Source organism: Artemia sp. Qi Xiang Cuo, chromosome 19 (genome assembly GCF_049724085.1).
Source record: "Artemia sp. Qi Xiang Cuo chromosome 19, ASM4972408v1, whole genome shotgun sequence".
NCBI lineage: Eukaryota > Metazoa > Arthropoda > Branchiopoda > Anostraca > Artemiidae > Artemia > Artemia sp. Qi Xiang Cuo.
The window spans coordinates 45,033,680-45,051,105 of record NC_142812.1 but is presented as its reverse complement, the minus strand read 5'-3'; the positions used below and the strand labels follow the sequence as shown (position 1 = coordinate 45,051,105).

At 32.9% G+C, this 17,426-nt stretch overlaps 1 long non-coding RNA gene across 4 annotated transcripts in view; it reads left to right on the top strand.

Annotated features, from left to right (window-relative positions):
* LOC148940903 (uncharacterized) overlaps positions 1-15,707 on the top strand; it is a 41,232-nt gene extending 25,525 nt beyond the window's left edge. For all 4 annotated transcript variants that reach the window (XR_016143337.1, XR_016143335.1, XR_016143338.1 and 1 more), the window contains 2 exons: positions 3,626-3,868; positions 14,709-15,707. This is a non-coding gene — a long non-coding RNA (uncharacterized LOC148940903). The remainder of the gene's footprint in view (positions 1-3,625; positions 3,869-14,708) is intronic.
* The last annotated feature ends 1,719 nt before the right edge of the window (positions 15,708-17,426 follow it).

The window sequence follows — 17,426 nt, the reverse complement described above, 5'->3', positions numbered from 1 at the left end:
TTTCTTTTATCCTGTGTGAGCTTTGGTTCTGGGGAGGGGGAACAGTGCCCACTTTAATACTCTTAATAAATAACAACCGGTCCTAAGAGTCAAAAGTGTGTTTTTTATGCATCTTATTTCAAATATCGATAGCTTATGCTCTATATAGTACTGTCGTTTTTTTTACGAATTTAATAAGTGTGAAATTTAATCCTATAATTTTTAAAATCGTGATGTTTATAATTTAAAAAGAAATAAGAATTTTTTATACTAACTCAGCTTTGTTTTTGGGGTTGGGCAATGGCCCCCCCCCCCATTAATATTCTGAATAAATTTCAAACGGACCTAATAGTCAAAATTGTGTTTTTTTATTCATCGTATTGAAAATTAATATCAAATTGACCTAATAGTCAAAAGTCTGTTATTTTTTTATGCATATTAATTAAAATAGAGATAAATGATACTCCATATACGTCTGGAGTAAATTTTTAAGATGTAATTCAGATTGAAATTTAAGCCTAGAATATTTAAAATATTTACTTTAACAATAGAAAAAGACAAAAACTTTTATGTTTATTTTATAATACTTGAGCTTTGGTTTTGGGGAGGGGGGAACGGCGCCCTCATTAATATTCTGAATAAATATCAAACAGACCAAATTGTGTTATTTTTTATGCATCGTATTTAAAATATAGATAGCTTAGGCTATATCCTGGACTGGCTTTTTTTTTTAAGAGTTTAATCAGATTTGAAATTAATCCGGTTAAATTTAAAATAGAATTTGCTGATGGTTGAATTTATATGAAGAACGTAGATATGAGTAATATATTTTATACGAGCTACTAAAAATCTGTATAGATACCTGCGATAGCAATACGCCCAAAAATAATACGTCCGATACCGATACACTGTGCAGCCCTTTCCCCAGGGGACTTGGAGGGTCATAATATCACCAACACCAAATAAATTTGACTCTAGCAATGTCTCTTGTAATCGTCAAATCTATTAAGTATCTGATGTAAGCACCCCATTCTTTAATTACCCCGTGAGGCATTCTTAACCATCGCAATACTTTTACACTAATACCTCTTCGCAAAAAAAATTCGCAAATCTCGTAAACTAAAGAAGTAATTACATCACTGTTGTTAGCTCCATCATTAATCTCCAATAATGTACAAGCACCCCTCATTTTTTTTCCTCTACTAATATCCTTGAAAATAAAAACTATTCTCTTTGAATTCAATTCTCATACTAATGTCAAAACTGATTGAGAATCAAATATGAAAGTTGAATATAGATTCTAAAAAAGATACACCGGTTTTTCCAACATTGATTTAACCTAAAAAAAAAACTTGTTTATCATGAAATAGAAATTCAGTTAATCGTGCCAGAAAAAACTTGAAGTAGAACAGATTATAATCAACCTGTCTGGTACGGGCACGTACGCAAAGTATATACCTTCAAGCAAATTCCACATGATATTTTAAATTACTATAGCTTCTATAGAAACGCTACCTCTTTGCAAATGACCCTGGTAACCCCAATTCATTCGAAACTTACATACATATCTATGCCTCAGGCTTGTGTACGTGAAACTGTAGTGTATATGGTGCATATGGAGTATAACACCCCTGAAATCACTGGTGAAAGTACTAGATAGGTTACTACTTATGCTAAACTTCACTTGAATTGAGCATACCCTAAATATTGACCAATTTTGAAAATTTTTGCCCATGTTGTTAAATTTTGATGTAGACAAAAATGGCAGGGTGGGAGGTTTATAATTCTGAAGGGAAAAAATAAGGACCACCCTACTCCTGCTGTTAGTTCTTCTCTTTCATAATCCAAACTAAGGTCTTATTTTGGGCCACCTTGAATTAGGTCACCCTTCTTGGAACCAGCGTCTGATATAGGAATTACTAGAATTTAATGCGATTGAACAATTTCTTGTCACATGGCCCTGATAATATTCCTAATTAAGTAACTAACTCCATGCTTAATTGCATTATTTTTCTCCTTCAACGAAACTTATTAACCTCTCCTTTCAGTATGGTATTTTCCAGAATAGTCATAAGCACGCACGAGTTATTATGTTAAATAAGGATTGGACATGAGGTAATCTAGCCAACATTACTTGGATAGTTTTTAGCCAAATTTTTAGTCGTTTTATAGTGAAGTTTTTGATTAGACGATGCTTTCTTGTCTTAGTAATTTTATTATTTCTAAATATTTGCTTCGCGATTTTCACTTCAGTGTTCAAATAAAGTTATTTATGCTTGTGCAGTTTTGTTAAATTGTATTCACTTTGCACCAAAGTCCCTTTTGATTCATTTTACTTTATTCCTGGATGTTTGCAAAGCCTTTGATTCATTAACCCATAGTATTCTTCTCTCTGAACATAGTATTCTTAATTCTGTCCTAAGAGAACAACCCATAAAAATATAGATTTCTTGCTTTTCCTAAATTTTATTGTATGTTAAATCCAAAAAACATTACAGCTGCTAAATTTTAGTAGTAATCAAAGTAACAAAAACAATAATACACAAAATGAAACATAAAATGAAAATACAAAACATTAAGCAATAAGCCGATACATTAAGCCATTAAGCCATCAGTGGTAACAATATACCTCTTTTTTCGACCTACCCCTCTTTAATGATAGATCCTTGCATATTCTTTTCAGTTCAGAAACGACGCCCTGAAGCAAAAATCATTGATATATTTTTGAAGGGTTATAGTATAAGGTCACAAAAAGCTTTATAAAAAAAAAATATTGAGAGCCAATGCCAATACTAAAAAAAAGATATTGAGCTAACAAGAACGCTTTTTCCAAATCAGGAAAAACCTCCAGATTCTACTAGATTTGAAGTAGAGCTGAAAGTTCTGTTTCAGTTTTGCCACTGGGCTACAAGCATCGGAAAAGTACTAGATGAAGAAAATTATCGGCAACATCAGCTTAAGCAAGCTCTTCACCCATGGGAATTAGCTTTGATAGCACCTGTTGCAGTTGCGGCTGCCGAAAGACCATTTAACAAGCTCAAGTTTGTTAAGAATTTGCAGAGAACTCCCATGGCTAATTCTTGAATAGATTCCCTCTTGTTGTTGGAAAATGAGAAGGACCTCACTGATGCCATTGACTCAAACTAGATTGTCTAGCGGTGGTCCACTTTGAAGAATAGGTGAATACAAATATAGCTATCCTTACTTAAGCATTTGAACATTATGTATTACATTTTAGCTACTTGTTCCCCTCTGTAGATAGTATAAAGGATAAAAGATTAAGTTATAATGATATTTCACAACTGTATAATGTGATCTAAGAGCCGTTTATAAGATCTTAACACTCCCCTCTTGGCCTTTATGCTTCAAGCCACCCCAGGTTAAAGTAGTATCATCATTTGTCAATCGTTGATTTAGGGTGAGTGGCTCGATTTTGGAATGAGTATGTTTGGCGCTTCAGTTTTTAATTCTACCAATTTTTTATTTTATCAGCTGGTTATTTTTTATGGTTCTCCATGTTGATTCATTTATAGGCTGCTTTTCGTTTTGCTTATTGTTATCCGGTGTGTGAATAAAAATACATTAAAGTTACGAGACAATCTTAATTAAATGCATCAAACATACTTGACAATAGTCTATTTTGCAGGAGAGCACATAAGAAACTGGAGACGTTGCTATGTTATTTTATATGACGACGGAACACTCTTGGGCTTCAAAAGCCAATCAGACACAAGATTGGCATCGAAAAATCCACAAATTATTTTCAACATAAAAGAGAGCAAAGTCAGTAGGACTATTCTGAAAAACCATATAGCTTCATAATAACTGGTTTTTTAATGTCAGAAAAATACACAGAAAGGATCTTCAGTGTTGAATCTTTCATTGAAAGGTCTGTATATTTCAGGTTTTAATGATAGGTTTATCAAATTTTAGTAAAAGGTGCTCCTTAAGCTTTGAGGAAAAACAGAGAGGTTCATACATATTTTTTTCATCTTGACTACATGTATCCTTTCCTTGTTCCTAACTTTTTCTACTCCACGTTTTTTTTACTCCACGAAGCTGGCAATCTCTCAATCAGTTTTTTAGTTTCATTATTCAAACTATTTTACAAAAGGAAATGATGTATTCTACTATTTTACTAAAGGATTAGGTTACCATTCTTGGAACCAGCGACTGGTACTTGTTAAGGCCATTAATAATATCGCTTATATTTAAAATTATTATTTGTTTCAATTTCTGTATGTTTTGGGTTTCATTTGAAAACTTATTTTTTGAAGTTTTTTTTAAAGTACTAATTAGCAGAAATGGTGACCCTATTGTCAATTTAAAAAAAAATCGAATTGAACTAACTCACAGCTAATCCATTCATGATGTATAAATTAGTTATGATCCTAAATCTGCTTCTCGACTTTTTGTTAACCTCATCAGCATGCTAAGTCAGAAAAACTTTATTTATTTGTATTCTTGTTGTTATTTCATAGTTAACGAATCCATAAGGTTAAATTTATCTAAAGTCTATAGACAAGCAGATATTTTGTGAATTGACTTTCTTTGGTCCAAAGAATTTCAAATACAAGTTTTTATCTAGCGGTTCAGATGTGAATCCTTTCAATAATTCGAAAATTTTTGATCGCTACCATCAATAAATTGATAATTTGAAAAATTTTGTTCGATAGCATCGGTGCATCAAATATTGGCAAAATTTGTGTCCGATAGGATCAATGGCTGACGCAAAAATTACTGAATCACGGATCAATATCCTAGAACGTGACAATTTTATGTAAAGTGGTCTCTTTTCTTCCTCAAAAAGGGCCTTAGATATTCAAATAGCAATTCGAAGGAACTGGATGGTCACACGCGTGACTATCTTATCCTGGAAAAGTAAGAGCATCATGTTCTGATTACAGCTGCTTTACGCTTCTCACTCATGTACACTTTGTGGCAATCTCAGACAACTTGGAGTCCAACCAAGTTGGTAAGATATTTCAGTTCATAATTTTTAGAGAGTAGATGTCTATGTAAAAGACCTGAGTAGAGTTTGCATTGGATTAAAATATAGAGAATTAAAATGAGCTCACATTTTTTATTGAGGAAGGGATGTATTTTTCAAAATCTTGGGGGGAGGGGATTATTTTGTTTTCTCATTTTTTCAATGTAAATCCCGAAATAAGCATTTTCGATAAGAAAATACCTGCCAAACAGTGTTTATCAAAGTCTAAGGTGAGAGGATGGCAATTTCCCTCTCATAATTAACACCCCTGCCTCATTGTTCTTTTACTGTTGGGCATCAGTAAAAGTTCTTTTACTCTTGGGTCTTTGACCCTCTTGTTGTGTCAATTCATGAAAATTTATGAGTTGGGGGGGGAGACAAAATAGACTTTTTAAATCTAGGGGGTAAGGTTAACAAAAATCTATTGTTTAAAAGTATTTCTTATTCTAAGGAATTCAAGTTTTGTCATAATAGTGGTTTTCTGATTCTAGTACCCTAGTTTACCTGAAAATGAAATAGACGGCAGTTTTCTTCCTGTACGATAGCTGTTTTGGACAATGGCAAACTCCCAAACCCAAAGGTATATAGGGATAGTTTTTTTTTCACACTAATTTTCAGCAAATAATCTCCAAGACCACACTGGCTATCGATACTTCCCTAACTCTAAGGGTGTGATGCCCAATGGAAGTACATTTGGCCCCTTCACATATAAAGTTTAAACAAATGAACTTATAGTTCTTTCTTGGCAAAGTAAAATTAAATAAAATCTTGTAAAACGGAATAAAAGAATAATTTTTCTATATAAGATATATTTTGGTGTTCTCTTTGACCTATTTTACTTTATGCGCTATTCTGGTTTTTGTCTATGCGTTTTCTTTTTACATATATTTTATCACCACTGATTTGACGATAAATATCATCTCATTTCAGTTTTTATGATTAATGTCATGTTCGTCCTATTTGACATTAGATGGGGTTGTTGTTTTTTAGTAGAAACAAGCGTTTTTAGTTTGAATTTTTCTTTCTTTCTTTTTTCCTTTTTTATTAGGTTCCCATCGCAATTTATAGCAATTATAGTTTCTGTGGAAGGGTTCATCCAAGAAGATCTGGATAATAAGGAGTGGATTTATTTATTTTTATATTTAAAGGGAAGATTTTTATGTTCATGATAAACAATTCTTGTTCAAGATCCAATTACATATCTTAGATCTGCTCACTCATGTCTCCTAATAGAGGGATATCTTTTGCCAAATTATCGAGAAAACTGGCCATCTTGTTGCATAAATGAAAAAAAATGGAGACTCATAACTGCTTCCCATGCGAAAAGGTGATTTCTTCGTTGTTGTAAAATAGGGAACTTTGGGAAATCAAATGTTGAATTATCCATTTCTATCCGAAGCCCTTGTCGAGGGGATTCCGGCTATTTCTTGAAATCACCATTAATTACTTTTGGTGATAAACTTTTAGCCATATCGATTAAGACGATGTGGTTTTTTTTTTTTTATAGAAATAAGATAAAAACATACCATTCAATTCTAAATCCAGCGCTAGGCCGATATTTCATAGTTACTTTTGCCACATGCTTAAGCTTACTGCTATTAAGCCTTATAAACATAACAATCCATCGGTATTATAATTTTCGCAATTTATTAAACATTTTTGGAATTATAAACTTTGTGATTAAATTTAGTACCATAAATGCTGTTAATAAAGATGAAATGTACAATAGAATAGAGGAACTATAGGATTCAAAAATTGTTTAGTTTATCGAATTTTATTTTACTAAATCTAAGGGAGAGTCGGGTGCGTTGGGACGCGGGTCTGTCGAGACACGTGTACTTTTGACAGAAAACTTTGAGCTAAAAATCTGCCGCTACTCACAACTCAAACGTTATCTCTTGGACTCTCTGTGGATGAAGTATAATAGTCGCATGTGCAACTTTCTATCACAAAATCTAGGTAAGAATTTTTTATGTGGTATCGAAAAACATTTTTGCTTTGCGAAATTCTACGGTACTCTTAGGTAAGCAGCTTCTAGAAAATTGCTTAGAGTCCATTAGATAGAGAAATTTATGAACTTTTCGATGGTATAAATTTTGTTGTGTTCTTCTGCCATCTAGTGGCTGATTTAATTTTTTTTTTCGTAAGTTCGTACTGTTAGGGTACTCTGGGACGCCGTTAGGGTACTTCCAGGGTACACTGGGACAGGTTCAGTTCATTGTGTCTCAGGGTACCCTTGATTGCTTTAGCCTAGAGAACTTTCAAGAGTATGCTTCTCGTCTTATGTTGACTTCTTTTATTGGTTTTTTACTCTCGATGGGCCTTGTGTTATTAGGTAGGTACAACAATCCTAAAAAAACTACCAAAAATAGAATACTTTACAATCCAGGCCAATAGCATCCCCCTCAAGACATAAAATAAATTTCACTAGTTTAAAATAAATTCCAACAATCATTAAAAAATGACTTCAAATCTATAATTTAAAATTTCATAAAAATCCTATACTATTTCTACATTCCCTAAAGGTTTACTCAATTTTTTTTTTCATAAAATAAACTCTACTAATTCTCATCTAAGTCTTCAAATCTAAGACCTCAAATCTAAAACCTACAATTTAAGTCTCAAATACTTCAAATCTAAACTCTATAATTTTTTTTTCTTTATATCATACAAAATCCTATATTATTTCTATATTTCATAAAACTATATTCAATCATAAACTCCATACATTCTAATTATTCAACTAAATTTAAATCTTACCTAATATATAAACACAGAAGAACTTAAACTTAATATATAAACTAGAAACTTTTTCTTTCATTTTAGAATGCCAAAAACGAGAAAAGCTTATCAGTCGCTTTACGTCTTCTTCCGGATCTTCAACCTCGATGAGACTGGGCTCACGAATGTCCAGACCACTTTATAAGTCTTCAAATCTAAGACCTCAAATCTAAAACCTACAATTTAAGTCTCAAATACTTCAAATATAAACTCTATAATTTTTTTTCTTTATATCATACAAAATCCTATATTATTTCTATATTTCATAAAACTATATTCAATCATAAACTCCATACATTCTAATTATTCAACTAAATTTAAATCTTACCTAATATATAAACACAGAAGAACTTAAACTTAATATATAAACTAGAAACTTTTTCTTTCATTTTAGAATGCCAAAAACGAGAAAAGCTTATCAGTCGCTTTACGTCTTCTTCCGGATCTTCAACCTCGATGAGACTGGGCTCACGAATGTCCAGACCACTTTATAAGTCTTCAAATCTAAGACCTCAAATCTAAAACCTACAATCTAAGTCTCAAATACTTCAAATCTAAACTCTATAATTTTTTTCTTTATATCATACAAAATCCTATATTATTTCTATATTTCATAAAACTATATTCAATCATAAACTCCATACATTCTAATTATTCAACTAAATTTAAATCTTACCTAATATATAAACACAGAAGAACTTAAACTTAATATATAAACTAGAAACTTTTTCTTTCATTTTAGAATGCCAAAAACGAGAAAAGCTTATCAGTCGCTTTACGTCTTCTTCCGGATCTTCAACCTCGATGAGACTGGGCTCACGAATGTCCAGACCACTTTATAAGTCTTCAAATCTAAGACCTCAAATCTAAAACCTACAATTTAAGTCTCAAATACTTCAAATCTAAACTCTATAATTTTTTTTCTTTATATCATACAAAATCCTATATTATTTCTATATTTCATAAAACTATATTCAATCATAAACTCCATACATTCTAATTATTCAACTAAATTTAAATCTTACCTAATATATAAACACAGAAGAACTTAAACTTAATATATAAACTAGAAACTTTTTCTTTCATTTTAGAATGCCAAAAACGAGAAAAGCTTATCAGTCGCTTTACGTCTTCTTCCGGATCTTCAACCTCGATGAGACTGGGCTCACGAATGTCCAGACCACTTTATAAGTCTTCAAATCTAAGACCTCAAATCTAAAACCTACAATTTAAGTCTCAAATACTTCAAATCTAAACTATATAATTTTTTTTCTTTATATCATACAAAATCCTATATTATTTCTATATTTCATAAAACTATATTCAATCATAAACTCCATACATTCTAATTATTCAACTAAATTTAAATCTTACCTAATATATAAACACAGAAGAACTTAAACTTAATATATAAACTAGAAACTTTTTCTTTCATTTTAGAATGCCAAAAACGAGAAAAGCTTATCAGTCGCTTTACGTCTTCTTCCGGATCTTCAACCTCGATGAGACTGGGCTCACGAATGTCCAGACCACTTTATAAGTCTTCAAATCTAAGACCTCAAATCTAAAACCTACAATTTAAGTCTCAAATACTTCAAATCTAAACTCTATAATTTTTTTTCTTTATATCATACAAAATCCTATATTATTTCTATATTTCATAAAACTATATTCAATCATAAACTCCATACATTCTAATTATTTAACTAAATTTAAATCTTACCTAATATATAAACACAGAAGAACTTAAACTTAATATATAAACTAGAAATTTTTTCTTTCATTTTAGAATGCCAAAAACGAGAAAAGCTTATCAGTCGCTTTACGTCTTCTTCCGGATCTTCAACCTCGATGAGACTGGGCTCACGAATGTCCAGACCACTTTATAAGTCTTCAAATCTAAGACCTCAAATCTAAAACCTACAATTTAAGTCTCAAATACTTCAAATCTAAACTCTATAATTTTTTTTCTTTATATCATACAAAATCCTATATTATTTCTATATTTCATAAAACTATATTCAATCATAAACTCCATACATTCTAATTATTCAACTAAATTTAAATCTTACCTAATATATAAACACAGAAGAACTTAAACTTAATATATAAACTAGAAACTTTTTCTTTCATTTTAGAATGCCAAAAACGAGAAAAGCTTATCAGTCGCTTTACGTCTTCTTCCGGATCTTCAACCTCGATGAGACTGGGCTCACGAATGTCCAGACCACTTTATAAGTCTTCAAATCTAAGACCTCAAATCTAAAACCTACAATTTAAGTCTCAAATACTTCAAATCTAAACTCTATAATTTTTTTTCTTTATATCATACAAAATCCTATATTATTTCTATATTTCATAAAACTATATTCAATCATAAACTCCATACATTCTAATTATTCAACTAAATTTAAATCTTACCTAATATATAAACACAGAAGAACTTAAACTTAATATATAAACTAGAAATTTTTTCTTTCATTTTAGAATGCCAAAAACGAGAAAAGCTTATCAGTCGCTTTACGTCTTCTTCCGGATCTTCAACCTCGATGAGACTGGGCTCACGAATTTCCAGACCACTTTATAAGTCTTCAAATCTAAGACCTCAAATCTAAAACCTACAATTTAAGTCTCAAATACTTCAAATCTAAACTCTATAATTTTTTTTCTTTATATCATACAAAATCCTATATTATTTCTATATTTCATAAAACTATATTCAATCATAAACTCCATACATTCTAATTATTCAACTAAATTTAAATCTTACCTAATATATAAACACAGAAGAACTTAAACTTAATATATAAACTAGAAACTTTTTCTTTCATTTTAGAATGCCAAAAACGAGAAAAGCTTATCAGTCGCTTTACGTCTTCTTCCGGATCTTCAACCTCGATGAGACTGGGCTCACGAATGTCCAGACCACTTTATAAGTCTTCAAATCTAAGACCTCAAATCTAAAACCTACAATTTAAGTCTCAAATACTTCAAATCTAAACTCTATAATTTTTTTTCTTTATATCATACAAAATCCTATATTATTTCTATATTTCATAAAACTATATTCAATCATAAACTCCATACATTCTAATTATTCAACTAAATTTAAATCTTACCTAATATATAAACACAGAAGAACTTAAACTTAATATATAAACTAGAAACTTTTTCTTTCATTTTAGAATGCCAAAAACGAGAAAAGCTTATCAGTCGCTTTACGTCTTCTTCCGGATCTTCAACCTCGATGAGACTGGGCTCACGAATGTCCAGACCACTTTATAAGTCTTCAAATCTAAGACCTCAAATCTAAAACCTACAATTTAAGTCTCAAATACTTCAAATCTAAACTCTATAATTTTTTTTCTTTATATCATACAAAATCCTATATTATTTCTATATTTCATAAAACTATATTCAATCATAAACTCCATACATTCTAATTATTCAACTAAATTTAAATCTTACCTAATATATAAACACAGAAGAACTTAAACTTAATATATAAACTAGAAACTTTTTCTTTCATTTTAGAATGCCAAAAACGAGAAAAGCTTATCAGTCGCTTTACGTCTTCTTCCGGATCTTCAACCTCGATGAGACTGGGCTCACGAATGTCCAGACCACTTTATAAGTCTTCAAATCTAAGACCTCAAATCTAAAACCTACAATTTAAGTCTCAAATACTTCAAATCTAAACTCTATAATTTTTTTTCTTTATATCATACAAAATCCTATATTATTTCTATATTTCATAAAACTATATTCAATCATAAACTCCATACATTCTAATTATTCAACTAAATTTAAATCTTACCTAATATATAAACACAGAAGAACTTAAACTTAATATATAAACTAGAAACTCCTCCTTTCATTTTAGAATGCCAAAAACGAGGAAAGCTTATCAAGCACTTTACGTCTGGAATAAGGAGGACATGAAGAAAGCAGTAGAAGCTCATCTTTATGGGATGCCACTTCAAGCAGCTGCTGAAGTTTATAATTTCATGCGGTCAACTCTTAGCAGATATGCCACTGCGTTTTGTAACAGAACAGATGAAGAAAAAGAAGAGTTTACTTACACTCCCGCCTATGACAACAGGCGAGTATTTACGATTGAGCAGGAGCTTCAACTTGAGGACTACATCCTTCAAACAGCCCGAATGCACTATGATCTCTCCAGGAAGAGAGCCAGAGAGCTTGCTTGGCTTCTGGCGAAACGAAACAGACTTGCATATCGGTCAAGCTGGGACACAGAAAAGTCTGCAGGCAAAAACTGATTGTATGGCTTTCTTAGAAACCATCCTTTGATTTCGTTTCGAAGACCAGTACCTGCAAGTATCCAAAGAATTCTTGGTTTCAATCGTGTTGCGGTTGACACTTTTTACATGGATCTTAGAGAGTTGTTTTCAAAATACAAGTTCCCTGCTAGCCTGATCTTCAACCTCGATGAGACTGGGCTCACGAATGTCCAGACCAAGTATCAAAGATTTCTGAGCCCAAATGGAGTAAAGCAACTTGTTGCTACTACTTCCCAAGAGAGAGGAAAGTGGGTGACCATGGTGGGCACCATAAATGCTATGGGAGTATTTATCCCAGCCTTTCTGATGTTCCCGCGAGCACGTTTTGCAGAAAAGCTTCTTGATGGAGCCCCCCCCCCCCACAGACTGCTGGAATAGCAAGTGGCAAGCCTGAAAATATTTGGATGACAAAGGATCTGTTTTTGCTGTATTTAGAGTACTTTGTATCGCATGTCCACTCCTGAGAATCCTGTCTTGACTCTGATGGACAATCATGAAAGTCACACCAGTTACGCAGCAGTTTCGTTGGCCAAAGAAAAGGGAATACATTTACTTACGTTCCCGCCACACACATCATCAAGGTTGCAGCCTCTCGACGTTTTGGTTTATGGACCTTTAAAGACTTACTGGTCACAGACAATGGAGAACTGGTTGAGACTTCACCCTGGTCGAGCAGTGACGGAATGTGAGATCGGTCAATTACTGGGGGCTGCTTTTCCTAAGGCCTTCTCTCAGACAAACATCCCTAGCGGATTTTCAAAGCCTGGAATTTCCCCGCTGAATACTGGAGTATGGCAAGAGTCTGACTTTCTTCCTGTTTTGCGACGAAAAGATACTACTGAGCTAGGAAGTCAGTCTGCCGCTGTTGACGAAAATTTAACAGATCCGCAAGAGCTTCGGTTGAGCCAGAATCCCAGTACTACAACCCCTTCAACCTCGTTTGTTATGCCAGAAGATATTATATCCCTGCCAAGAAGGGAAGCTACAAACAGAAAGACAGGCAGGAAGCCTGGAATATCCAAGATATTGACTTCTACACCGGTGATTGACTCGATCCAAGCTGCAGAAAACGAAAGGAAGGCAAAAAAGAGAAGAAGGATCTCAAGGAAAGCAATAAAGCGGACCCTGCCAAAAAGCCGAAGATTCAGAAGAAAACTAACCAAAAGATTGCTGACGTTCAGTGACGAAAGTGGAGATGAAGCAGGACTGGGGGATTCTGAGCGTGATGACAATTCTGACGGCTCGTTCAGCTCTGAATATTTCCGATTGACGAAAGAGGATTTCGTGACTTCCAGTATCTGTTCCGGTGACTTTGTTCTAGTCGAGTACAAGGGGAAAAAGGGATGGAAATTCTATACTGGTGAAGTCGTTCAGGCCGAACCTGACGGCTACACTGTCAATTTTTTTAAACAAAACGTTCCAGCCTGGAGGTTTACATTTCCGAAAGAGCACGATGAAGCGTTTGTCGATAGCTCAGAAATAGTGATGAAATTGCCAGTTCTAGCCCCAGGTCTCGGGCGGAACTAAAGACATTTCCAAGATGAGCAGCTTTGATGCAGACTTGACCAACTACTCTGTTGAATAATTTTTAAAATAAGTTTATTGTATTTTTACAGTTTTATACCACAAAATATACGAAGTTTTAATTGATTCATCATGGTGTCCCAAAGTACCCACCACCCTGACCCATAGCACCTGCACAAGTGGTACTCTTGGACAAAACGGGACCCTCTGAAAAATAAGTCTTGCCAATTTTACTGCGAGCAATAAAAATCTGAGAAAAATCCCAGTAAAAGCCAAATGATTTTGCCACAGACTGATGTTTGATACTAGAAAATTGGACTGTAAATTTAGGAGATATTGAACTTTAAGTTAAACTTGTCCCAGGGTTCCCGACTCTCCCCTATGTCTGTTGGATATATGACTATGAAATATTATACAAGCATTTTCTTTCTAAATTTCGGGAAAGGACACCTAAAAAAATATTCTTGTATACCAGCTCAGGAAACGCGAAAAATTACTTTAAAAAAATGCTCTTTTGAAAATTGCCCACTCTGGAAGTTATCTTTGCTACTTTTCTTTTGGGAGAATTTGCAAATGAACCCTTGTCTTTGCAGCCTTTTGAGCCTTTTGTCTTTGCAGCCTTGTCTTTGTACGAACTTCGAGTATCAGAGACGTAGCTTAGATTTTCAGCTGGGGTGGGGGGATATAAAGAGACAAGATCGTCCAGTCTACTGACAGAAACTGACACAGAAACTAGCTTAAGCTAAAAAATAGGCTAAATTCCTAGGTATGGGTCCACAGCCGACACCTTGAAACTTTTGGGTGGGAGTCGCTCCCTCCTTATCTGTGCTGCTGGTATGCCTCTGGTTAAGCATGACATGGTAGTCGTGCGTAAACATGATTTTATTGGCAAGTATGGCTAGAATTTGGTATTGGTATTTCACTTTCAACCTTTGTAGTCCAATTATAAAGCCTCTTTTTTTGTGTAATAGTTTGATCTGAGCTTTGTAATCTGGGAGCCACAGCTAGAGTTCAGCTACAAAGATACACTGTAGGGCTATTGTAAGGACTTGTGAAGTCAAGAAACGTCAATAATACAAAAAAAACAACGGACATATTTTTTTTATTAACTTTAACGTATTTTTCATTTCCAGCGAAGAATTGGCAAAGACACTAACAGGCATCTCTAATCGGCAGTCAGAATTGACGGCAGAACTTATAAAAATTGGCACTCGGTAGTCGGAATTGATGGCGGAAGTTGTTTTTATTCAACAGGAAATTAAAACGTTACTAAACTTCATTCCAGATGAAATTAATGCTGCTTTTGATAGGGCCCTGAATAGTGTTTAAACGAAAATGCAAGGTAAATGATTTCGGTGTTTTTTTTTTTGCTTTTATTGTCGCGTGTCATCTGTTGTAGTGGAAGGTGTAGTAAATGTCTAATTAGAATGCATAGATTGAAATGGAGTGTAATGAAGCTGTCGATAACGAATGTTACCGACAGAGAGAGAGAGAGAGAGAGAGAAGGATTTACTGAAAAAAAAAACCTAGAAACAAAATATTATTGCTACTTCCCCGAAAAAGCAAACTTTGAAACTATAGACCAACGTCTTGGATTAATCTGCTTGGATATTTCATCTGCTATTGTATGTGCCATCTTTTATTTTTATTTCCTTAAGTTTTCATGCCATGAATTAATGCAGTTTTGGGTTGCGGAAATGTATATTGTATATGGTGCTTCATTTTTATAATATTGTGTTCGGTACTTTTTGTATGCTACATTTTGTTTTAATATCTTATTATATCTAATATTAATTTTACAGATCTTGCTTTTATTTGATAAATTCCCCTCCTCCCCCAGTATTTAAAACTTGGGCAGAAGCCTCCTTATAATATATGTTTTTTTACTGTCACTCTTTACTATTCAATTTTAAAGACTTTTTTTTCTATTTTTGTTTAATATCTGCAGCAACGTCCTCCTGTGTATAACAGAAGCAAATCCTGCAACATATCAGCCTTTTCTACCTATTATTTATTCTTCCTTTTCGAGTTCTTATCCATAATAAAATCAGTATATAATAAAGTTTTTACCGATCTTTTTGGTCTTTACTTATATGTATAATATTTGTTATATTTTGAAATATATGCTATTGCTGATATTTTTGAGGTGTTTTGTTTTGCCACTAATAATATGTACGAATAGGCAAATCTAAAGTCAAAGTCAAAGTCAAAATATAATTTACTTAATTTTCAAGGTTTTGTTTTGTTATATTCATGGTTTTAAATGAGTTTCTTGTTTGGTTTGGTTGGAGTTTGATATAACATCTATTGTATCGACTGGTAAAGCCTACTAAAATTTATCTTTACTTTTCAAGACTGAAATATCAATGTCTAAAATAATTTTCCATATAAATTATTAACAAAAACCTTGATTGATATACGGAATATATTCTGATTTTGAACGTCTTATAGCTTAAGCAAGATTACTATGTAGGAAACAAAACAACTGAACGGTCCAAAAAATAAGCCTCAATAAACTTTTTTTTTCCGAATTCTAGCTTTGGCGTCCGGTAAATAAAATTCAGTTATCCTCTAATATTCGGTTATCTTCGATAATAATAAAAATGGACACATATTTTAAAGGTGTTTCATTCAGTTTTCCTCCTTCAACTGTTCATTATTTTCTTAGCTGGAGAAGCTTTATTTCTATTAATCTTCTTAATGGGTGAAGTTGAAGGACACTGAGAGCTAAATGTAATAAACCCTTGAGTTAGAACCAGGGATATGAGAGCCAAAATCAGATTGTGTGTTTCTAAATTTCTGAGGATAAACCTGGAAAATTAAAAGGCAATCAACAAAAACTTGAATTATTTGGGAAGTATGACATGCGTTTGTCTGGAAATTTTATCAGTATCAGTTTTCACCAACTCTTGCTAAGCTAAGGAAAACGGAAATACTTTGTGAGTGCTGCAAAAACCACATTGGAAAATCTGGTTCTGTCGAGTGAAGTGTGGAAATACGTTTCTTTGAAGCAAAACAAAATTTTATCGTAAGTGAAACACATCATCTTTATGTCAATGGACCATTTTTTTTTTTTTTAGCGAGAACGATAGTGCCTAAAAATGACTATCAAAAACAAGCTCCACTAATGTGAAATAAAGTCATCACTGCTTTAATTTTTCACCTTGACACAGCTTTTCGACTTTCAAAGATTAACAAAATGGCCGTCACAAAAAAAAGCAAAACTTCGTGATATTTTGCAGTCCGATTATAAAACCAATAAGTTTGTTAGAGGTCACATGCATTCCATTAGCACTAGCATGGACTTGCTTCACTAATGGAATGGGTCAATTTCGATGAGATAAGCCACCTTCTACTATAGTGGAAGGTGACTTGTTTTCAAAAACAAATAGATTATATGGTTACAAATTTGTATGAGCTAGGACTGCATGAAGGAGAGACATTACAATGCTGAAGACAAAAGGCATCTTGAGGCAATTGAGACGGTCAACATAGGATTCTCTCTTGAGCCGATTCGGACTTTACCAGCTAGGGTTCAGTGCATATTGTATAGTTTTTAGCAGCCTATTTCAAAAGAAAAGTTTGATATTAAAAAGAATGCTTGGCTAGAATAAACCTTAGAATTCAATATATTTTTAGTGGGAGGATAGAACGTCAGTAATGGGGTATAATTTACGCTGTATATCAATTTATAAGACTTTCAGTTTTGTGAGTCAGCTGGTAATAATATTAGTATTTTGTGCTTTTTTCTTTTTTTCTGTTTTTTTTTTTTTTAGTTAACAGCAACTCATTCACTTTAGTGTTAATGTTCATTTTCTATCTTTTTTTTTAATTGTTGGTAAGCTTGTAAA